The sequence below is a fragment of the Neovison vison genome, chromosome 5 (assembly GCF_020171115.1).
Source record: "Neovison vison isolate M4711 chromosome 5, ASM_NN_V1, whole genome shotgun sequence".
Classification (NCBI taxonomy): domain Eukaryota; kingdom Metazoa; phylum Chordata; class Mammalia; order Carnivora; family Mustelidae; genus Neogale; species Neogale vison.
This window is the reverse complement of record NC_058095.1, coordinates 76,889,816-76,914,648: the sequence shown is the minus strand read 5'-3', so window position 1 is coordinate 76,914,648 and position 24,833 is coordinate 76,889,816.

Here is a 24,833-nt window from a genome sequence, read left to right as displayed (position 1 = left end):
GCTCTTCGACCTATGCCAAAGCCACAGGGTAGGAGAATCCTGCCTGGCACCTTAGCAACCAGCACATTCTAAAATCTCCTTGGTAACAGACCAGCATTGTTGCCCATCTGCAGGAGATTCCATGTCAACTCAAGGCCTTGGTACTACGCCACAGAGCCACCAGAATGAGCCTACCATGTTCCTCCCTTGCAATGGTCAATGGTGGTGTGCTTTCAAGGCTTCCATGCTGGAGAGCTCTGCTTCACAATCTTTCTGCATGGGGGATCCTAGAGCAAACAAACCAGACTTCACCTGCCCAATAGAAGGAAACCTTACTGTTGGGAGTAGCTCACAGGCCTCAGCGTGTGAACTCCTCCATGGTTTCTTGACGCCACCCCTCCATTGGTCGGTCATCATAGACACAAACTTTAGTGTAAGCAAACATCTGACATCCACCCTTATTCCGATGCTGGATGTCTCGAATAAACCTCTACACATTGCAACTGCCTTCCACTTGGCATTGAATTTAACCATAGCTTGTGTTTACAATTCGATCCTCACCTGACTGGTCCCCAAGCCCTTTTGATAGGGAAATCTGGAGCCACAACACAGCATTCTGCCTTCCCCATCGAATGAAGAAGTGCTTGGTGAATCTGCTCAGAAACCCCACATAAGGATCAATCTTCTCGTCCCTGGAGTCAACACAGATTTATAGTCTGCCATGGCCACTAGTGCTGTGTCTGAAAGAGCCTGAGCCCCGACCGAATTTCAGCCACCAGAGAGTGGGCCCCATATCTAGCATTTGGGATGGTCATGGCCGAAGTACTTCATCTCTCCCCCTCCTTGGTTTTCAGGCACCTGTCCTCAGAACTTGGCAGAAATCCCAGCCAAGTGGGAGCCTGAAGCACAATAGAGAACTTCTCCTTCCTCATGGCAGGAAACTGGGCTCTTGGAACGGGTGCCCAACCCTCAATTGTGGAGCCAGTTACAAAACCAATGAGACCACGCCCACTCCTGAGGTCCACCCTGGGCACAAACAGGCATTGTGACCCTCAGCCTGAGCATGCTTTCATACAATTCCTCTCATTTGCACCACCATGATCCCGCATTGCAGGCCTCGTACTCTTTAGGCCCAAATCCTAACCCTTCGAGGGATGTCCCAGATGCCCAGAATCAGAGCCTGTCTCTGGAATCCCTGTTTTGTGTCACCCTTAAGAAGGAAAATTGCACTCTTCTATTCCCCAGAAAAGCCTCCAAACTATGGATAGCCACCCGGATCCATAGAGAGGAAAAGTCTCCCGTGGACCCATGAGACCACACCTGCATTTCAAGGCCATCCTGGACACACATTCAAGAGAGAAAAGTCTGTGCTACCGCCTTCCACACACCCTAATTACAGTTCCAGACGAGCTGCCCTCCATGTCTATGCACTGGACCTGTGATCACCTTGCCACTCACCCTAATACGAATTTTTGTTTGCAGACTTCACTACCTAAACCATGGCACACATGTCTTCCACGATGGGGTCTCTGGATCCACATGAAAATACGGTCCCTGTCATACCCACGGAAACTGAGCCCGTCACAGTTGCCCATAATATCTAGGTTAGGAGGACCTGCAAGGCTCCTGAACCTACCCCAATATTGGCAGCCGCTCTGAACGCAATTGCACAGTCTGAAACACCCTGATCACCTACATCCAGGCACACAGCCAAATCAATGGTCCTGAGTCAGAAAAGTGAACCTAACATGCCCCTAGGATGCATTAGAACCCTAGATTTGGTTTTAAGACATCTGTCCTCAGATCCCTGTTCTGAAATGCAAACTTATGATACATGTGGTCCCTGGGCCACACAACAGAACATCTCCTGTCCCCAGAAGGAAACCGTGCCTTATCATCTGTGCCAAAGCCGAGGGTAGTAGAATCCTGCAGAGCACCTTAGGCACCAGCATATTCTAAGATCTCCCTGGTAACAAAGCAGCATAGTGGCCCATCTGCAAGAGATTCCATGTCAACTCAAAGACTTGGTACTTCGTTCCAGAGACAGCACAACTAACGTGCCCTGTTCCTTAGCTGCAATGGTCAATGGAGTTGAGCTTTCCAGGCATCCATGCGGTAGAGCTCTGCTACCCAAACTTTCCACATGGGGGACCCTGTAGCAAATAAACCAGACTCCACCTGTCCAGTAGAAAGAAACCTTGTTGTTTAGAGCAGCTCATAAGCCTCAACGTGAAAACCCTCCATGGCCTCTTGCCGCCACCTCTCCATTGTTCGGTCATCATAGACAAACATGGGAAACGTCTCCCATGGACCCATGAGACCACACCTACATTCCGAGGCCATCCTGGACACACAATCCAGAGAGAATAGCCTGTGCTACCGCCTTCCTGTCACTCTAATTACAGTTCCAGACGTTCTTCCCTCCAGGTCTATGCATTGGTTTACAATCACCTTGCCACCCACCCTAATCTGAATTTTCGTTTGCAGAATTCTCTCCCAAAACCATGGCTCACATGCTCACCAGAATGGGATCTCTGGAGCCACACCACAGAAGTCTGCCTGTCATCCCCAAACAAACTGTGCATATCAGATTTCCCAAACCTTCCTGATTAGGGGAAACCTATAAGTCCCCTGAGCCCACTTCAATATTCCTGGCTTTTGGGGTGGGTTTCCAACCGTCAAAGGTGGAGCCAGTTACAAGAACAATGAGAGCACGCCCATTCCTGAGGGCCGCCCTGGGCGCAAACAGGCATTTTGACCCTAAACCTGAGCATGCTTTCAAACAATCCCTCTCAGTTGCACTACCATGATCCCGCATTGAAGGCCTCGTACGCCCCTATGCCCAAATCCTAACCCTTGGTGGGATGTCCCAGAGGCCGAGAACCAGAGCCTGTATCTGGAATCTCTCTTTTGGAGCAACCCTATGATGTAAAACAGCACTCTTCCTTTACCCCCAAAAAGCCACCAAACTATGGAGAGCCACCAGGATCCATAGAGTGGAAATTCTCCCATGGACCCATGAGAACACACCTTCATTCTGAGGCCATCCTGGAAACACAATCCAGAGAGAAAGGCCTGTGCTACTGCCTTCCAGTCAACCTAATTAAAGTTCCTGTTGAGCTGCCCTCCAGGTCTACACATTAGGCCTGCGATCACATTGCCAGAATGTCGCTAACACTTATTTGTGTTTCCAGACTTCTCTCTAAAAACCATGGCTCACATGCCCACCAGAATGGGATCTCTGGAGTCACACCACACATCTCTGGCTGCCATCCCCAAGGACACTGTGCATATCAGAGTTGCCCAAACCTTCCAGTTTAGGAGAAACCTGTAAGGCCCATGAGCCCACCTCAATATTGCTGGCCACTCGACACAAATGCACAGACTGAAACATCCTGATCACCTACAACCAGGGAGACAGCCAAGTCAATAATTGTGAGTTAGAAGGTTGAAACTGAAATGCCCTGAGGCCCTAAATGGTACCCCATTAGGTTTCAATCATCTGTCCTCAGGGGCCTGTTCTGGAATACCAATTTTTGACACATCATGTGGTCCCTGAGCCCCACGACAGAACATCTCCTGTCCCCAGGATACCATGCTCCTCGACCTGTGTGAAACCCTCAGGGTAGGAGAATCCTGCATGGCACATTAGTAACCAGCACATTCTAAGATCTCCTTGGTAATAAACCAGCATTGTGGCCCATATGCCAGAAGTCCCTGTTAACTTAAGGTCTTGGTACTTGGCCCCAGAGCCACCAGAACGAAACTGCCATTTTCCTCAGCTGCCACGGTCAACAGAGTATGCTTTCTAGGCATCCATGCTGGAGAGCTCTGCTTCACTAACTTTCCACATGGGGGAACCTAGAGCAAACAAACCAGACTTCAAGAGCCAAGTAGAAGGAAACCTTACTGTTTGGAGCAGCTCAACAGGCCTCAGCATATGAACTCCTCCATGGCCTCTTGATGCCACCCTTCCATTGGTTGTTCATCATAGACACAAACACTAGTGTGAGCAAATATCTGACATCCTCCCTTATTCTGGTACTGGATGTCTCAAATAAACCGCTGCACATTGGAACTGCCTTCCACTTGGCACTGAATTGAACCATAGCTTGTGTTTACAATTCTATCCTCACCAGACTGGTCCCCTCTTGATAGGAGATTCTGGAGTCACAACGCAAAATTCTGCCTTCACCTATAGAGAGAAGTGCCTGGTCAGTCTGGTCAGAAACAACACATGAGGATCAATCTGCTTGGCCCTCAAGGGAACCCCAATTTATAGTTTTCCCTAGCCACTAGTGCTGTGTCTGAGAGAGCCTGATCCCATCCTAGTGTTAGTCACCCATGAGTGTGCCCCAACTCTAGCATTTGGGATTGCCATGACCCACGTACGTCATCTCTATTTATCCGTTTTATTCCGACACCTGTCTCCAGACCTTTGTTGGAATCCCTGCCTATGGCGGAACCTGAAACACAATAGAGAACTCCTCCTTCCCCATGACAGGAGACCTGGTTGTTGGGATGGCCGTCTAACCCCTAAAGTGGGAGCGAGCTACATGGCCAATGAGATCACGGCCACTCCTGAGGGTCGCAGTGCACAAACAGGCATTGTGACCCTCAGCCTGACCATGCTTTCAAACAAGCCCTCTCAGTTGCACCAACATGATTCCACACTGCAGGCCTGGTATGCTCTTAAGCCCTAATTCTAAACCTTGGTGGGATTTTCCAAGGACCCAGATCCAGATCTCATCTCAGGAATTCCTGTTTTGGGCCACCCCTAAGATGGAAAACAGCACTCTTCCCTTCCCCAAAAAAGCCACCAAACTATGTAGAGCCTCCAGGATCCAATGTGAGGTACCGTCTCCCATGGACAAAAGAGATCACACCTGCATTCAGAGTCCATTTTGGACACACAATCCAGACAGAAAAGCCTGTGTTATCGCCTTCCAGTCACCCTAATTACAGTTCCTGATGAGCTGCACTACAGGTCTATTGATTGGGCCTGAGTTCATGCTTTCCACTAACCCTAAGCATTTGTGTTTGAAGATTTCTCTCCCAAAATCATGGCTTATATGCCCTCTAGGATAGGGTCTCTGGATCCACACCACAGGACTGTGTCTGCCATCCCCAAGGAAACTGTGCCCGTCAAAGCTGCCCAAACCTGCCAGATTAGGAGAAACATGCAAGGCCCTGAGCCCACGCCAATATTGTAGGCAGCGCTGGAAGCAAATATCAGTATGAAACACCCTGATCACCTACATCCAAGCAGACAGCCAAGTCAATGTTTCTGGGTCAGAAGATTGAACCTGGCATGCCCCTACAATCTCATTGGAACCCTAGGTTAGGTTTTCAGGCATCTGTCTTCAGGGTCCTGTTCTGGAATACCAACTTAGTATACAACATGTGGTCCCTGAGCCACACAACAGAACATCTCCTGTCCCCAGAAGGAAATCGTGCCCTTCGACCTGTGTCAAACCCTCAGGGTTGGAAAATCCTGCACAGCACCTTAGACACCAGCACATACACTAGTTTTTGTATTGCTCCAGACCACGAGGATTACATCTGCAGGACAGTCGGGTCCTGTTGAATGGCTCCAGGACGTCCCATATGGAAGAACTGGAGAGCAGTTTTCGCAGGATGGATGCCTGTACAGTATACATCACATTCCCATTGGCTATTTGCGACAAGACATGTTAGATCTGCTGGCTCTGGCGTTTCTTTCTGCGGGGACAGTCAAGTCCTGTTGGATGGCTCCAGGACGTCCCATTCGGAAGGACTGGAGAGCAGGGTTCGAAGGATGGATTCCTATACATCATACCTTGCATTCCCATTGGCTCTTTGCGACAAAACATGTTAGATCTTCTGGCTCTGGGGCAAGCTACCCAGGGGGCTGAGTTGAAATGGACTCTCCTGAGAATGGGTCGTAATTTGGGTTTGTGTCTGTGGAGACCTTGGAATGTGCTGGTGGCTCAGGGGCCTTGCAGAATAAGCCTAACTGAAGGGTTTGATACGGATCCAATAAAAAACTCCCCATATGGAAAGGAGAGAGGTTCTGTTTGGTGCCTCAGAAAAGCCCCAGATTCTGGTCTTCAAACTATTTTCAGGAGAGACACCTGGAAACCAAAACTAGGGTTCACATTAGGGCCTAGGTGCCTGTCCGTTTCAATCTTCTATCTCTGGGGACACTGTCTGAGTGTCTAAGAGGAGATAGTTGCTCAGCTGGTGTCAGAGTGCCCTTCTTAGTACAAGGCAGCCTACACTATTGGCATGGCCTGGGAGGCCTTGGAGGTTTCTCCTAAGCTGTAGGGTTGTGGCCAATGGATTAAGCACAGTTTTCTTGTAGAGGACAGGCACAGTCCTTCGGTGTGTCTCCATTGGCCCTAGCCTGAAGGGTGTGTGGGTTCCGGCTGTGGGCACAGAAGTCTGAAAACAGAAACTCGGGTTAGGTGTGGCACTGCGGGTATGGCAGGCCGGATCCAGAGACCAAGAGGGGAGCTCCTCGGCTTATGAAATAAAGGCGAATTGGAGGCAGTCACGCAAGCTTTTGTCTCTGGATGTTGTGTCCACCATAGCCGTGGAATGTAGGGGTGGCCTTAGGGGCTATGGAAGACTCTCCCTCTTTGAGGAGTTGGGCCAGCTCCAAAGATTTGGGGGTCATTTTGTGGGAAGGGTGGAATCCTGTGGTCTAGCTCAGGTGTTTCTCCAGGAGAGGGACTCCAGATCACAGCCCTGGGTATGAGCAACTGGAAAACTCTAACTCTGGTGAGCTTTGGGAGCATAAGAGCTTGGCAAACCCAATATCCATGCCCTGGGAGGCCTTACTTTGGCATGGGGCTCATGCTGACGGTCAAAATGCGAGTTTGTGCCCAAGTCGGCACTCAAATTTGTGCTTGGCCTCAGGGGCCATGAAGGTTTCTCCTACCCTGAAGGTGAGATTCCATGCCAACAGCAAGTTTTACAGCCATGCATATGAAGAGTTCTGATTTGTGCTTCAGGTACCCCCACCTGTGCAGGGATTTGATATAATTTCTAGGTTCAGATGTCTGAAATCCCAGGTTGTGAAGAGATGAAGGCCTAAGGCCATGGCGTGTCTGATGTGCTGGGTGTACAGCCAGCTGTCTCCTTGTCTGCCGGGATGTCTGGCCTCAGACTGTCAGACAGAGCATTAGTCCCCAGGGCAGCCTATCCAATTGGGGTGCAGGCGAGACCCAAACAGGTTGATCCTCATTTGGGGTTTCTGGAGAACCCCATAGGGCAATGTTTTTCTTCTTGTGGGCTAGCAGAGGACTGTGTTGTGGTTTCGGAATTCCCAGTCTGTAGGGATTATTTGCCAGGAGTGTGAGGAAGGAAGTATGAAAACACAAGCTAGCATTAGTTTTGGGGCCGAGGGCACAGCATGCCCACTCTGTAGAGGCTGAATCAAGATCTCCTGAATCTGGGGAGCCTGGGTGGCTCAGTGGGTTAAGCCGCTGCCTTCTGCTCAGGTCATGATCTCAGGGTCCTGGGATCGAGTCCCGCATCGGGCTCTCTGCTTAGCAGGGAGCCTGCTTCCCTCTCTCTCTCTCTCTGCCTGCCTCTCCATCTACTTGTGATTTCTCTCTGTCAAATAAATAAATAAAATCTTAAAAAAAAAAATCTCCTGAATCTGAGGTCAGGGCGAGTATCAGATGTTGCCTCAGGCTGGAGTTTGTGTCCATGATGGCCCCTTCATGAAGGGGATGGTGGCGTCATGAGTCAAGGAGGTTTCCCTACGATGGGAGTTGTGAGCTGCTCCAAACCTCAAGGTTTCCTTCTGCAGGACAGTCGAGTCCTATTGGATGGTTCCAGGACGCCCCATACAGAAAGACTCGAGAGCAGATGTCTAAGCATGGATGCCTGGAAATGCCACCTCACATTCCCACTGGCTGCTCAGGGCAAGGCAGGCTCAATCTGTGAGCTCTTGAGCGAAATACCCATAGAGCTGAGTTGAAATGGACTCCCCTGAGGATGAGTCATAATGTGGGTTGGTGGCCATGGAGACCTTGGAATGGGGCAGTGGCTCAGGGACTCTGCAGGATTCTCCAACCTGAAGGGTATGACACAGTTCCAAGAAGGAAGCTTCCCATGTGGAGATGAGAGGTGTCAAGAAAGCCCCATATGCTGGTCTTCGAACCCAGGCCTCTGAGGAGTGACACCTGGAAACCAAAGCAAGAGTTGAGATTAGGGCCTAGGGGCCTGTCCAGTTCAATCTTGTGGCTCTGCAGACATCTGTCTGAGTGTCTGTGTGGAGTTAGTTGCTCATCTTTTGTAAGGATGCCCCTGTTGGTCCAGGGTGACTTACAGTAGTGGGATGTCTTGGGAGCCTTAAGGTTTCTCCTATTCTGTGGGGTTGTGAGCAATGGAATGGGCACAGTCTTCTAGGAGTGAGTAGGACAGTCCTGTGGTGTGTCTCCAGAGGCCCCAGCCTGGAGGCTGTGTGTGCCATGGCTGTGGGGACAGATGTCCAAAAACACAAACTCGACTGAGCTCTGGGGCCGAGGTTATGGCAGGAGTGATCTACAGTCCGTGAGGGGAGCTCTTCGCGATTAGAAAGGAGGGCGAATAAGAGGCGGTTGTTCAGGTTTATGTCTCTGGATGTTGTATTCACGATGGTCGATTAATGTAGAGGTGGCCTCATGGGCCCTGGAAGAGTCTCCCTCTCTGGTAATTTGCCCAGCTCCCAAGAGATTGGGGCCATTCTGTGGGAAGGGAGGAGTCCTGTTTTCTGCCTCATGCGTCCCCCCAGTAGAGGGATTCTATAGCAGAACACTGGGTACAGACAACTGGAATACCCGCCCTCTGGTTATGTCTGGGGGCATATGGACATGGCAATCCCCATATACGGGCTCTTGGTCCAGCCACTGAGAGGCGTTACTTGAATAGTGGACTCACGCTGAGGGTCACAATGTGTGTTTGTGCCCAAGGCAGCACTCAATCATAAGCGGGGCTTCATTGAGCATGCAGGTTTCTCCTACACTGAACCTTGGACATACCAACCTCAAGGTTTCTTGCAATGGGGAAGGAGGAGTTCTGATTTTTGCATCACGTTCAACCCTGGGCAGTGATTGCAGATAATGTCTAGGTTCTGAAGCCTGAAAACCGAGGTTGGCAAGAGATGACAACCTAGGGCCATGGCGTTTCCGATGTGTTCAGGTTGGGGCCAGCTTTCTAGGTGTTGTTCAGGAGGTGTGCGCTCGGGCTGTGGCAGACAGGGCATTAGTGCACAGATAGGCTGTATAATTGGGGTACAGTCAAGTGGCGTGCAGAAGATAATCATTTGGGGTTTCTCAGTAGCCCCATAGGGCAAATTTTTTCTTCTGGAGGGCAGGAAGAGTGCTGCATTCTGGCTTTTGGGCCAGGAGTGTGAGTACGTAAGTCTGAGAACACAAGCTTGGCTTTCTTTTTGGGTAGAGGGCACGGCAGGCATGCTCTGCAGAGCTGAATCGAGATCTCGTGCATCTCAAGTCAGGGTGAGGTTCAGACGTTGGCTCAGGTTGAAGTTTCTGTCCATGATGGCCCCATCATGAAGGGGGGTCATCAAGAGGCCATGGGGGTTTTCTCATGATGGGAGTAGTGAGATGCTTCAAACCACAAGGATTTTCTGCGGGTCAATTGAAACCTGTTGGATGGCTCTAGGACATCCCATATGGAATGACTCCAGAGCAGGGTTCTAAGGATGGATGCCTGGGCAACCCACCTCACATTCCAATTGTTTCCTAGTGACAGGAAACGTTTGATTTGCTAGCTCTGGCGTAGCAACCGATGGGGCTGAGTTGAAGTGGATTCTCCTGAGGATGGGTCCTAATGTGAGTTTGTGTCCATGGAGATCTTGGAATGGGGCATTGGCACCGGGGCCCTGAAGGATTCTCCTAACCAGAGGTTTTGACACCACTCCAATGAGCTAGTTTCCCATGGGGAGACAAGATTTGTTCTCATTGGTGCTTCAGTAACCCCCCATATGCCGGCATTAGAAACCAGAACTCTGAGGAGAGATGCCTGAAAACCGAAGCAATGAATATGACTAGGGCCTAGGGTCCTGTCCGGTTTAATCTTCTTCTCTAGGGTCATCTGTCTATGGGTCTGAGTGGTGGTAGTTCCTCGGCTGGTGTCTGATCACCCCTGTTTGTCCCGGGCAATATACACTATTGGGATGGCCTCTGTGACTTTGGAGTTTTCTCCTAACTTACAAGTTTGTGGCCAATGAAATGGGCAGAATTTCTTTTGGGAGGGAAGGCACAGTCCTGAGGTGTGGATCCAGGGGCCCAAGCATGGAGGGTGAGTTGGTTGTAGCTGTGGGGACAGAAGTCTGAAAACAGAAAGTTGGCTTAGTTTTGGGGACTTAGGTATGGGAGGCCTGATCTACAGATCTTGAGGAGAACTCTTCAGGATATTAACAAAAGGTGAGTGTGAGGCGCTTGGTCAGGCTTTTGTCTCTGGATTTTGTGTCACCGATGGCCATGGAATGTCGGTGTAGCCCATGGGCCACGGACGAGTCTCTCTCTCTGGGGATTTGGCCCGATCCGAAGATTTTGGGGTCATTCTGTGGGATGGGAGGAGTCCTTTCTGATTTTTTACCTCAGGTGTGCAACTAAAAGAGGGATTCCAGAGAGAGCCCTGGGGAGGGGCGAATGGAGAACCTGAACTCTGGTTAAGATTGGGGGTCTAGGGGGATAGCAAGCCCATATGCAGGACCTTGGTCCAGCCACGGAGAGGTCTTACTTGAATACAGGGCTCACACTGAGGGTCACAATGCATGTGTTTGCCCAACACAGCCTTCAAGCATGGGCAGGGACTCATGGGCTTTGCTGGTTTCTTCTACACTAAACTTTGGACAAAATGCCAACCACAAGGTTTCTTGCCATGGGGAAGGAGGAATTTTGATTTCTGCATTACATTCACCCCTGGGCAGTGATTGGAGCTAAGGTCTAAGTTATGAATCCTGAAAACCGAGTTTGGGAAGAGATGGTGACCTAAGGCCATGGCGGGTCCCATGTGCTCAGTGTGTGGTCAGCTGTCTGGGAGTTGGTAAGGAGGTCCGGGCTCAGGCTGTGTCAGACAGTGCATTAGTGCCCAGGTTAGACTATATAATTTGGGTACAGTTGAGTGCTGTGTAGGTTTATCCTCATTTAAGGTGTCTGGTAAGCTCATTAGGGCTACATTTTTCTTCTGGAGGGCAGGGAGAGAGCTGCATTGTGGCTCTGGAATTGCCAAACTTGAGGGCTTCAGGGCCAGGAGTGTGAGGACAGAAGTCTGAGAACACAAGCTAGACTTATGTTTCAGGGCGAGGGCACAGCAGGCACACTATGCAGATCTGAATCGAGATCTCGTGCATCTGAAGTCAAGACGAGGGTCAGACGTTGGCTCAGGTTGGAGTTTCTGTCCATGATGGCCCCTTCATGAAGGGGGCTGAATCTCTAGGCCATGGAGGTTTTCCCACGTTGGGAGTTGTGGGATGCTCCAAACTGCAAGGATTCCTTCTGCGGGACAATTGAGACCTGTTGGATGGCTCCAGGATGTCCCTTATGGAATGACTCAGGAGCATGGTTCTAAGGATGGATGCCTGGGCATCCTGCCTCGCATTCCAATTGTCTCCTAGCAACAAGAGAGGTGCGATCTGATGTCTCTGCGAGAGCAACTGGGGGGACTTTGTTGAAATGGACTCTCCTCAGAATGGTTCCTAATGTGTGTGTATGTCCATGAGGACCTCGGAATGGGATGGTGGCACCAGGACCCTGAAGGATTCTCCTAAGCTTTTGACACAGCTTGAACGTACAATTTTTCCTGTGGAGACGAGATTTTTTTATGATGGGTGCCTCAGCCAATACCCGTATGCTGGTATTGGAAAGCAGGCATCTGAGGAGCCATGCTTGGAAAAAAAAGCAACGGATCTGATTATGGCCTAGGGGCCTGTCTAGTTCTATCTTCTTCTCAAGGGACATCCATCTATGGTCTGAGTGGAGGTAGAGGCTCAGCTGGTGTCACACCGCCCTTGTTTGTCCTGGGCGGCCTACACTATTGGGATGGCCTCAGGGACTATGGAGGTTTTTCCTAATTTGTATGATTGTGGACAATGGAATGGGCAGAATTCCCATGGACAGGGAAGCACAGTCCTAATGAGTGGCTCCAGGGCCCCCAGCATGAGGGTGTGTGGGCCAGGACTGTGGGTACAGAAGTCTGAAAACACAAACTCAGCTTAGGTTTGAGGACGTAGGTATGGCAGGCCTGATCTACAGACCGTAAGGAGAACTTTTCGGGATAAGAAGAAAGGGCGAATGTGAGGTGCTTATTCAGGCTTTTGTCTCTGGATTTTGTGTCGAAGATGGTGGTAGAATGTCGGGGAGGCCTCTTTGGACATGGACGAGTCTTCCTTTCTGTGGATTTGGCCCGATCCCAATGGTTTTGGATCAATCTGTGGGATGGTAACAGTCCTTTCAGTATTGTTACCTCAGGTGTCCCACCAAAAGAGGTATTCCAAAGCAGAGCCCTAGGGAGGGGTGAACGGACAACCTGAACTATGGTTAAAAATTGGGGCCTAGGGGCATGGAAAGCCCAATATGTCATCCCATGGTCAAACCACTGAGAGGACTTACTTGAGGACTGGTCTCACGCTGAGGGTCACAATGCATAATTGTGCCCATCGCAGCACTCAAACATTACCAGGGCCTCATGGGCCACACTGGTTTCAACTACACTGAACATTGGACAACATGCTAGCCACAAGATTTCTTGCCATGGGGAGGGAGTTCTGATTTGTGCATCATGTTCAACCCTGGGCAGTGATTGGAGATAACGTCTAGTTTCTGAAGCCTGAAAACTGAGGCTGGGAAGAGGTGACGACCTAAGGCCATGGCGGGTCCGATGTGCTCAGTGTGTGGCAAGCTGGCGGGGTGTGGGTCTGGAAGTCCAGGCTCAGGCTGTGACACAAAGAACATTAGTGTCCAGGGCAACCAGTATAATTGGGGTACAGTCAAGTGGCGTGCATGTTGATCCTCATTTGAGGTTTCTGGGTAGCCCCAGAGGGCAATGATTTCCTTCTGGAGGGCAGGCAGAGTGCTGCATTGTAGTTATGGAATTGCCAAACTGGAGGGCTTGTAGGCCAGGAGTGTGAGGACGGAAGCCTGAGAACACAAGCTAGGTTTAGGTTTCTGGGCGAGGGCACGGCAAGCACACTCTGCAGAGATGAATCAAGATCTCGTGCATCAGAAGGCAGGGCTTGGATCAGACGATCACTCAAGTTGGAGTTTCTGTCCCTGATGACCCCTTCATGAAGGGAGGGGGGATCACGAGGCCATGGAGGTTTTCCCACGAAGGGAGATGTGAGATGCTCCAAATTGCAGATTCTTCTGGGGGACCACTCAGAAATTTTGGTTGGCTCCAGGAATTCCCATACAAAAGGATTCCAATCAGGGTTCTAAGCATGGATGGCGGGGCAGCCCAGCTCTCATTCCAATCGTCTCCTAGTGACAAGACAGGTTAGATCTGCTGGATCTGGGGGATCAACCGAGGGGGCTGCGTTGAAATGGACTCTCCTTCGGATGGGACCTAATGTGGGTTGGTGTCCATGGAGACCATGGAATGAGGCAGTGGCACCGGGGCCCTGAAGGGTTCTTCTAACCAGAGGCTTTGACACAGCTCCAACATGCACGTTTCTCACGTGGAGACGAGATTTGTTCTGATAGGTGCCTCAAGAAACAGCCATATGCTGGTATTGGAATCTAGGCCTCTGAGGAGAGATGCCTGGAAACCAAAGCAATGGCTCCGTTTAGGGCCTAGGGGTCTGTTCATGCCAATTTACATCTAGGAACATCTGTCTACGGGTCTGAGTGCAGGTAGGTGCTCAGAGGGGTGCCGCTGCTTGTCTTGGGCAGCCAACACTATTGGGATGGCCTCAGGGAATTTGGATGTTTATCCTATTTGTAGGGTTTTGGACAATAGAGTGGGCAGAATTCCCTTGGAGAGGGTAGTTACTGTCCTCAAGTTTGGCTCCAGGGGTCTGAGCCTGTAGCGTGTGTGGGCTAGGGCTGTGGCGACAGTTTTCTGAAAACACAAACTCATCTTAGGTTTCAGGTCGTAGGTATGGCAGGATTGATCTACAGACTGTTAGGAGAACTCTTTGGGATATGAACAAAGGGCGAGTGTGAGGTGCTTGCTCAGGTTTTTGTCTCTGGATACTGTGACACCGATGGCCTTGCAATGTCCAGGTGGCCTCATGGGCAATGGACGAGTCCTCCTCTCTGGGGATTTGGTGGGATCCCAAGAGTTTGGGGTCATTCTGTGGGATGGGAGGAGTCCATTTTTTTTTTTTTTTACCTCAGGGGTTCCACCAAAAGAGGGATTCCAGAAGAGAGCCCTGGGGAGTGGTGACTGGACAACCAGAAATCTGGTTAAAAATTGGGGCCTAGGGGCATGGCAAGGCCATTATGACGCCTAATGTTCTAGCCACTGAGAGGACTTACTAGAGGACTGGGCTCACGCTGAGGGTCACAATGAGTGTTTATGCTCTCGCAGCACTCAAGCATGGGCGGGCCCTATGGTGAACACTGGTTTCTCCTACACTGAACGTTGGACAACATGCCAACCACAAGGTTTGTTGCCATGGGTAAGAAGGAGCTCTGATTTCTGCATCACATTCACCCCTTGGCAGGGTTTGGAGTTAAGGTTTAAGTTCTTAATCCTGAAAGTCTAGGTTAGGAAGAGATGACGAGCTAAGGCCATGGCGGGTCCAAAGTGCTCAGTGTGCTGTCAGCTGTCTGGGTGATGGTCAGGAAGTCTGGGCTCAGGCTGTGTCAGTATATTAGTGCCCATGTTAGACTATATAATTTGGGTACAGTAGAGTGCCGTGTAGGTCTATCCTCATTTGGGGTGTCTGGGAATCTCCATAGGCAACATTTTTCATCTGGAGGGCAGGCAGAGTGAGTGCTGCATTATGGGTCCAGAATTGCCAAACTTGTGGGCTTGGGGGTCAGGACAGAAGTCTGAGAACACAGGCTAGAAATAGGTTTCAGGGCGAGGGCAAGGCAGGCACACTCTGCAGAGCTGAATCGAGATCTCGTGCCTCTGAAGTCAGGGCATGGATCAGACGTTGGCTCAGGTTGGAGTTGCTGTCCATGATTTCCCCTTCATAAAGGGGGGGATCACAAAGCCATCGATATTTTCCCACGTTGGGAGTTGTGATATGCTCCAAATCGCAAGGTTTCCTTCTGCAGGACATTTGGGACCTGTTGGATGGCTCCGGGACGTCCCATAAAGAATGACGTCAGAGCAGGGTTCTAAGGCGGATGCCTGGGCAGCCCGCCTCGCATTCCAATTGTCTCCTAGCGACAAGACAGGTTGGATCTGCTGGCTCTGGGGGAGCATCCAAGGGGGCTGAGTTGAAATGGAATCTCCTGCGGATGGGTCCTAGTGTGGGTTTGTGTTCATGGAGACCTTGTAATGGGGCGGTGACACCGGGGCCCTGAAGGTTTCTCCTAACCAGAGATTTTGAGTCAACTCCAAAGAGCAAGTTTCCCATATGGAGACAAGATTTTTTCTAATTGGTGCCTCAGGAAACCCACATATGCTGATTGGAAACCAGTCAGAAAGGGCATTAGTGCCCAGGGCAGCCTGTATATTTGTGGTACAGTCAAGTGGCGTGCAGGTTGATCCTCATTTGGGATTTCTGTGTAGCCCCAGAGTGTAATGGTTTTCTTCAGGTGGGCAGGCAGAGTGCAGCATTGTAGTTACGGAATTGCCAAACTGGAGGGCTTGTGGAACAGGAGTGTGAGGAAGGAAATCTGAAAACACAAGCTAGGCTTAGGTTTCTGGGCGAGGGCACAGCAGGCACACTTTGTAGAGCTGAATCGAGATCTTGTGTGTCTGAAGTCAGGGGTGAGGATCAGACGATGGCTCAGCTTGGAGTTTCTGTCCCTGATGGCCCCTTCATGAAGGGGGGTGGATCACGAGGCCATGGAGGTTTTCCCATGATGGGAGTTGTGAGATGCTCCAAACCACAAAGATTCTTCTCTGGGACCATTGAGATATTTGGTTGGCTCCAGGACTTTCCACATGGAACTAGCAGGGTTCTATGGATTGATGACTGGGCAGCCCGCCTCTCATTCCAACTGTCTCCTAGTGACAAGACAGGTTAGATCTGCTGGATCTGGGGGAGTAACCGAGGGGGCTGAGTTGAAATGGACTCTCCTGTGGATGTGTCCTAATGTGGGTTTGTGTCCATGGAGACCATGGAATGAGGCAGTGGCATCGGGGCCGTGAAGTGTTCTCCTAACCAGAAGCTTTAACAAAGATCCAACATGCAAGTTTCCCATGTTGAGACGAGATTTGTTCTGATAGGTGCCTCAAGAAACAGCCATATGCTGGTATGGGAATCCAGGCCTCTGAGGAGAAATGCCTGGATACCAAAGCAATGGATCTGATTAGGGCCTAGGAGCTTGTTCTTTCCAATTTGCCTCTGGGGACTTCTGTCTATGGGTCTGAATACATGCAGGTGCTCAGATGGTCTCATATTGCCCCTGTTTGTCCGGGGCAGCCAACAGTATTGGGATGACCTTGGAGACTTTGGAGGTTTATCCTATTTGTAGGGTTGTGGCCAATGGAATGGGCAGAATTCCCTTGTAGAGTGCAGGTACAGTCCTCATTTTGGCTCCAGGATCCTGACCCGTAGGGTGTGGGGGCCAGGGCTTTGGGTAAAGTTTTCTGAAAACACAAACTAACCTTAGGTTTCGGTTCATAGGTATGGCAGGAATGATCTACAGACCGTGAGGAGAACTCTTCGGGATATGAACAAAGGGCGAGTATGAGGCGCTGGCTCAGGCTTTTGTCCCCAGATATTGTGTCATTGATGGCTGTGGAATGTCCGGGTGACCTCATGGGCAATGGACAAGTCTTCCTCTCTGGGGATTTGGTGGGATACCAAGAGTTTGGGGTCATTCTGTGGGATGGGAGGAGTCCGTTTTGTTTTTTTACTTCAGGTTTCCCACAAAAAGAGGGATTCCAGAGCAGAGCCCTTGGGAAGGGCAACAGTACAACCAGAAATCTCATTAAAAATTGGGGTCTAGGGGCATGGGAAGTCTATTATCACGTCTAATGGTCCAGCAACTGAGAGGACTTCCTAGAGGACAGGACTCAAGCTGAAGGTCACAATGCGAGTTTATGCCCTGGCTGCACTCAAGCATGGGCGTGGCCTCATGGTGAGCGCTGGTTTCTCCTACACTGAACGTTGGACAACATGCCAACCACAATGTTTCTTGCCGTGGGTAAGGAGGAGTTCTAATTTCTGCCTCACATTCACCCCTTGGCAGGTTTTGGAGTTAAGGTCTAAGTTCTGAAGCCTGAAAATCTAGGTTTGGAAGAGATGATGAGCTAAGGCCATGGCGTGTCTGATGTGCTCCGTGGGTGGTCAGCTGTCTGGGTGTTGGTCAGGAGGTCCGGGCTCAGGCTGTGTTGGACAGTGCATTAGTGCCCAGGTTAGAATATATAATTTGGGTACAATAGAGTGCTGTATAGGTCTATCCTCATTTGGGGAGTCGGAGAAGCTCCATAGGGCAACATTTTTCATCTGGAGGGCAGGCAGAGTGCTGCATTGTGGGTCCAGAATTGCCAAACTTGAGGGCTTGGGGGCCAGGTGTGGAGGACAGAAGTCTGAGAACACAAGCTAGACATAGGTTTCAGGGCGAGGGAAAGGCCACACATTCCACAGAGCTTAATCGAGATCTCATGCATCTGAAGTCAGGGCGAGAATCAGACGTTGGCTCATATTGGAGTTCCTGTCCATGATTTCACCTTCATAAAGTGGGGGGATCACAAAGCCATCGAGGTTTTCCCACGTTGGGAGTTGTGAGATGCTCCAAAACGCAAGGATTCCTTCTGCAGGACATTTGAGACCTGTTGGATGGTTCCAGGACATCCCATATGGAATGATGCCAGAGCAGGGTTCTAAGGATGGATGCCTGGGCAGCCCGCCTCGCATTCCAATTGTCTCCTAGTGACAAGACAGGTTGGATCTGCTGGCTTTGGGGGAGCAACCAAGGGGGCTGTGTTGAAAAGGAATCTACTGCAGATAGGTTCTAATGTGGGTTTGTGTCCATGGAGACCTTGGAATAGGGCGGTGGCACTGGGGCCCTGAAGGATTCTCCTAGCCAGAGATTTTGAGACAGGTCCAAAGAGCAAGTTTCCCATGTGGAGACAAGATTTGTTCATATGGATGCCTCAGGAAACCCTCATATCCTGGTCTTAGAAACCAAGCCTCTGAGTAGAGATACCTGGAAACCAAAGCATTGGATCCGATTAGGGCCTAGGGGCCTGTCCGGTTCAATCTCCTTCTCTGGGGACATCTTCTATGGTATGAGTGTGGGTAGTTTCTCAGCTGGTGTCAGACCACCCCTGTTTATCCCCGTGGCCTACACTATTGCGATGGCTGCCGGGACTTTGAAGCTTTCTCCTAATTTGTATGATTATGTACAATGGAAGGGGCAGAATTCACGAGGAGTGGGCAGTGATGTGTGGTTCAATGGGCCCCAGCCTGGAGGGTGTGTGGGCCAGGATTGTGTGGTCAGATGTCTTAAATCACAAACTCAGCTTAGGTTTTGGGATGTACGTATGGCACGTCCAATCTACAGACCGTGAGGAGAACTCTTCGGGATATGAACAAAGGGCGTGTGTGAGGTGCTTGCTCAGGCTTTTGTCTCTGAATTTCCTGTCAACGATGGCCGTGGACTGTAGGGGAGGCCTCATGGTCTATGGACGAGCCTTCCTGTCTTTGGATTTGGCCCCATCCCAATTGTTTTGGGTGAGTCTGTAGGATGGGAGGAGTCCTTTCAGTTTTGTTACCTCAGGTTTCCCAACAAAAGAGGTATTCTGAGACAGAGCCCTTGACAAGGGCAAATGGTAAACCCAAATTATGGTTAAAAATTGGGGCATAGCGGCATGGCAACCCCAATATGCCGTCTCTTGGTCCAGCCCCTGAGAGGCCTTACTTTAGGACTGGGCTCACGCTGAGAGTCACAATGCCTGTTTGTGACCAACGTGGACCTCAAGCATGGGTGAGGCCTCATGGCGCATGCTGGTCTCAACTACACTGAAAGTTGGACAACATGCCAACCACAAGGTTTCTTGCCATGGGGAAGGAGCTCTGATTTCTGCATCATGTTCAACCCTGGACAGTGATTGGAGATAAGGTCTAGGTTCTGAAGCCTGAAAACTGAGGTTGGAAAGACATGACAATGTAAGGCCATGGCAGGTCTGATGTGCTCTGTGTGGGGCCAGCTGGCTCGGTGTGGATCAGGAGTTCCAGGCTCAGGCTGTGTCATAAAGGGCATTAGAGCCCAGGGCATCCTGTATATTGTGGCATAGTCAAGTGGCATGCAGGTTGACCCTCATTTGTGGTTTCTGGGTAGCCCCAGAGGGCATTGATTTTCTTCTTGAGGGCAGAGTGCTGCAGTGTAGTTCTGGAATCGCTAAACTGGAGGGCTTGTGGGCCAAGATTGTGAGGAAGGAAGTCTGAGAACACCAGCTAGGTTTAGGTTTCTGGGCGAGGGCACAGCGGGCATACTCTGCAGAGCTGAATCTAGATCTCATGCATATGAAATCAGGGTGAGGATCAGACGATCGCTCAGGTTGGAGTTTCTGTCCCTGATGGCCCCTTCATGAAGGGGGGGGTGGTGATCACGAGGCCATGGAGATTTTCCCACGATGGGAGTTGTGAGATGCCCCAAACCGCAAAGATTCTTCTACAGGACCATTGAGACCTGTTGGATGGCTCCAGAACTTCCCATACGGAACAAATCCAAGCATGGTTCTAAGGATGGATGGCTGGGCTGCCCGCCTCTCATTCCAATTGTCTCCTAGTGACAAAACAGGTTGATCTGCTGGATCTGGGGGAGCAACCGAGGGGGCTGAGTTGAAATGGACTCTCCTGTGAATGGGTCCTAATGTGGGTTTGTATCCATAGAGACCTTGGAATGAGGCTGTGGCACCGGGGCCCTGAATGCTTCTCCTAACCTGACGCTTTGACACAGCTGCAAGGCACAAGTTTCCCATGTGGAGATGAGATTTGTTCTGTTGGGTGCCTCAAGAAACACCATATGCTGGTAATGGAATCCAGGCCTCTGAGGAGAGATGCCTGGAAACCAAAGCAATTGATCTGATTAGGGCCTAGGGGCCTGTTTTTTCCAATTTACCTCTGGACACATCTGTCTTCGTGTCTGAATGCAGGTAGGTGCTCAGATGGGCTCTGATTGCCCCTGTTTGTCCTGGTTAGCCAACTCTATTGGGATGGTCTTGGAGTCTTTGGAGGTTTATCCTATTTGTAGGGTTGTGGCCAATGGAATGGGCAGAATTCCCTTAGAGAGGGAAAGTACAGTCCTCAGTTTTGGCTCCAGGGTCCTGAGCCTTTAGGGTGTGGGGGCCAGGGCTTTGGGACAGTTGTCTGAAAACAAAAACTCGGCTTAGGTTTCGGGTCTTATTTGTGGCAGGACTGATCTACAGACCGTGAGAACTCTTCATGATATGAACGGACGAGTGTGAGGAGCTTGCTCAGGCTTTTGTCTCTAGATATTGTGTCACCAATGGCCGTCGAATGTCCAGGTGACCCATGGGCAATGAAAGAGTCTTTCTCCTCAGGGGATTTGCCCCAATCCCCAGAATTTGGGGTCATTCTTTGGGAAGGGAAGAGTCCGTTTTGTTTTGTTTTGTTTTGTTTTGTTTTACCTCAGGTGTCCCATCAAAAGAGGAATTCCAGAGCAGAGCCCTGGGGAGTGGCAAATGCCAAACCGACCTCTATTTAAGAATGGGGGCTTGGATCATGGTAACCCCATATGCGAGCTTTTGGTCCAGCCACTGACAGGTCTTACCTGGGGACAGGACACACGGTGAGGGTCACAGTGCGTTTTTGTGCCCAATGCAGCCCTCAAGCATGGTCGTGGCCTCATGTGCCACGCTGGTTTCTCCTACACTGAACGTTGGACAGCATGCCCACCACAAGATTTCTGGCCAAGCGGGAGGAGGAGTTCTGATTTCTACATCATGTTCACCCCTGGGCAGTGATTGGAGATAAGGTCTAAGTTCTGAAGCCTGAAAAACGAAGTTGGAAGAGATGACAACTTATGGCCTTGGTGGGTCCTATGTGCTCAGTGTGTGGCCAGCTGTCTGGGTGTCGGTCGGGAGGTGTGGGCTCAGGCTGTGTCAGACAGGACATTAGTACCCAGGGTAGACTGTATAATTGGGGTCTATTCGAGTTAAATGCAGGTTGATCCTCATTTGGGGTTTCTGCATAGCCCCATAGGGCAAAGTTTTTCTTCTGGAGGGCAGGCAGAGTGGTGCATTGTGACTCCGGAACTGTGAAACTGGAAGGCCTGTGGCCCAGGAACGTGAGGAGGAAAGTCCGAAAACAGAAGCTAGGTTTATGTTTCAAGGCGGGTGCATGGTAGGCACACTCTGCAGAGCTGAATCAAGATATCGTGCTTCTGAATCAGGGTGAGAATCGGACGTTGGCTGAGGTTGGAGTTTCTATCCATGATGGCCCTTTCATGAAAGGGACGGGGCATCATGGGGCAAAGGAGGTTATCCCACGATGGGAGATTTGTGATGCTCTATGCAGTAAGGGTTCCTTCTGCGGTATAATTAAGACCTGTTGGATGCCTCCAGGACCTCTCATAAGAAATGACTCCAGAGCACGGTTCTAAGGACAGATGCCTGGGCAGCCTGCCTCGCATTCCGATTGTCTTCTTGTGAAAAGACAGGTTCGATCGGTTGGCTGTGGGAGAGTAAAGAGCATCCTGCAATGGGCTACAATGTGGGTTTGTGTCCATGGAGCCCTTGGAATGAGGCAGTGGCACTGGGGCCCTGAAGGATTCTCCTAACCGGATGTTTTGACACAGCTGCAATGAGCACGTTTCCCATGTGGAGACGAGATGTGTTCTGATGGGTCCCTCTAGAAACCCCCTTATGCTGATATTGGAAACCAGGCCTCTGGGGAGAGATGCCTGGAAACCAAAGCATTGGATTTGATTAGGGCCTAGGGGCCTGTCAGGTTCAATCTTCTACTCTGGAGACATCTGTCTATGGGTCGGAGTGGAGGTATTTGCTTAGCTGGTGTCAGATCGCTCCTGTTTGTTCTGGGCAGCCTACATTATTGGGCTGGCCTCGGGGACTTTGGAGGTTTCTCCTAATTTATATGGTTGTGGCCTATGGAATGGGCAGAATTCCCTTGGAAAGGGCAGGCACAGTACTGTGGTGGGGCTCCAGGTGTCCAAGCCTGGACAGTGTGTGGGCCAGGGCTATGGGGACAGAAGTCTGAAAACACAAACTCGGCTTAGGTTTTGGGACATAGGTATGCCAGGCCCAATCTATAGACCATGAGGAGAACTCTTTAGGATATGAACAAAGGGCGAGTGTGAGGCGCTTGCTCAGGCCTTTGTCTCTGGGTTTTATGTCAATGATAGCCATGCAATGTCGAGGTAGCCTCATGTGACATGGACATGTCTCCCTCTCTGGGGATTTAGCCCAATCCCAAGAGTTTGGGGTCATTCTGTGTGTTGGAAGGAGTCCGTCTGGTTTTGTTTTGCTTTCTCTTTACCACAGGTGTCCCACCAAAAGAGGAATTCCAGAGCAGAGCCCTGCGTGGGGCGACCAGACAACCCGACCTCTAGTTAAGATTGGGGGCCTAGGGGCATGGCAAGCCCCATATGCGGACTATTGGTCTAGCCACTGAGGCATCTTACTTGAGGACAGGGCTTACGCTGAGTGTCACTATGTGTGTTTGTGCCTAATGCTGCCTTCTAGCATGGCAGAGTCTCAAGGGACATGCTGGTTTCCCCTACACTGTTCATTGGACAACATAACAAACACAAGGTTTCTTGCCATGGGGAAGAAGGAGTTCTGATTTCTGCATCACGTTCACCCCTTGGAAGGGTTTGGAGTTAAGGTCTAAGTTCTGAAGCCTGAAAAGCTAGGTTGGGAAGAGATGACAAGCTAAGACCATGGCGGGTCAGATTTGCTCGTGTGTGGTCACCTGCCTGGGTGTCTGTCGGGAGGTCCGGGTTCAAGCTGAGTCAGACAGGGCACTAGTGCCCAGGGTGGACTATATAATTGGGGTTCAGTCAAGTGGCGTGCAGGTTGATCCTCATTTGGGGTCTCTGGGTAGCCCCAGAGGGCAATGTTTTTCTTCTGGAGAGCAGGCAGAGTGCTGCATAATTGCTCCAGATTTGCCAAACGGGAGGGTTTGTGGGCCCAGAGTGTGAAAACTAAAGTCTGAGAACACAAGCTAGGCATAGGTCCGGGCGAGGGCACTGAAGGCACACTCTACAGAGCTGAATCAAGATCTTGTACACCTGAAGTCAGGGCGAGGATTTTCTGTCCAAGGTGGCCCCTTCAGGAAGGGGGGGTGGGACAACACGAGGTTATGGAGTATTTCCCTCGATGGGAGTTTTGAGATTCGCCAAACCACTAGAATTCCTTCTGTGGGAAGGTTGAGAAATGTTGGATGGCTTAAGGATGTCCCATACGGAACAACTCCACAACAGTGTTCTAAAATTTGACGCCTGGGCAGCCCACTTCATATTCCAATTTTCTCCTTGGGACAAGGGAAGTTCAATCTGCTGGCTCTGGGGGAGCAACCGAGGGGGATGTATTGAAATGGACTCTCCTGCGGATGGGTCATAATATGGGTTTGTGTTCATGAAGACCTTGGAATGGGGCGGGTGGCACTGGGGCCCTGGAGGATTCTCCTAACCAGAGGTTTTGACACAGCCCCAACATGCAAGTTTCTAACGTGGAGATGAGATGTGTTCTGATCGGTGCCACAGGAATCCCCCGTATTCTGGTATTGGAAACCAGTCCTCTGTGGAGATGCCTGGAAATCAAAGCAATGGATCCGATTAGGGCCTAGGGGCGTGTATGATTCAATCTTCTTCACGGGGGACATCTGTCTGAGTGGACACTATTGGGATAGCCTCAGGCACTTTGTAGGCTTCTCGTAATTTGTACGGTTGTGGCCAATGGAATGGGCAGAATACCCTTGGAGAAGGCATGCACAGTCCTGAGGTGTCACTCCAGGGGCCCCAGCCTGGAGGGTGTGTGGGCCAGGGCTGTGGGGACAGAAGTCTGAAAACATAAACTTGGCTTAAGTTTGGGGACGTAGGTATAATAGGCAGAATCTACAGACTGTGAGGAGAACTCTTTGGGATATGAACAAAGGGCTAGAGTGAGGCGCTTGCTCAGGCTTTTGTCTCAGAATTTTGTGTCAACAATGGCCGTGGAATGTCGAGGTGGCCTCATGGGCCATGGATGACTCTCCATCTCTGGGGATTTGGTCCGATCTCAGGAGGTTGGGGTGATTATCTGGGATGGGAAGAGTCCGTTCTGTTTTTTTACCTCAGGTTTCTCACCAAAAGAGGGATTCCAGAGCAGAGCCCTAGGGAGAGGCAAATGGACAAACCGACCTCTGATTAAGAAAGGGGGACTAGGGGTATGGCAAGCCCCATATGCGGCTCTTGGTCCAGCCACTGACAGGCCTTACTTGAGGACAGGACTCACGCTGAGGGTCACAATGCGTGTTTGTGTCCAATGCAGCTCTCACACAAGGGTGGGGCCTCATGTCCATGCTGGTTTCTCCTACACTGAACGTTGGAAAACATGCCAACCATTAGGATTCTTGCCACGGGGAAAGAGGAGTTCCGATTTCTGCATCACGTTCACCCCTGGGCCTTGATTGGAGTTAAGGTCTAGGTTCTGAAGCCTGAAAAACGAGGTTGGGAAGAGATGACGACCCAAGGCCATGGCGGGTCTGATGTACTCAGTGTGCGGCCAGCTGTCTGGGTGTCGGCCGGGAAGTCCGGGCTCAG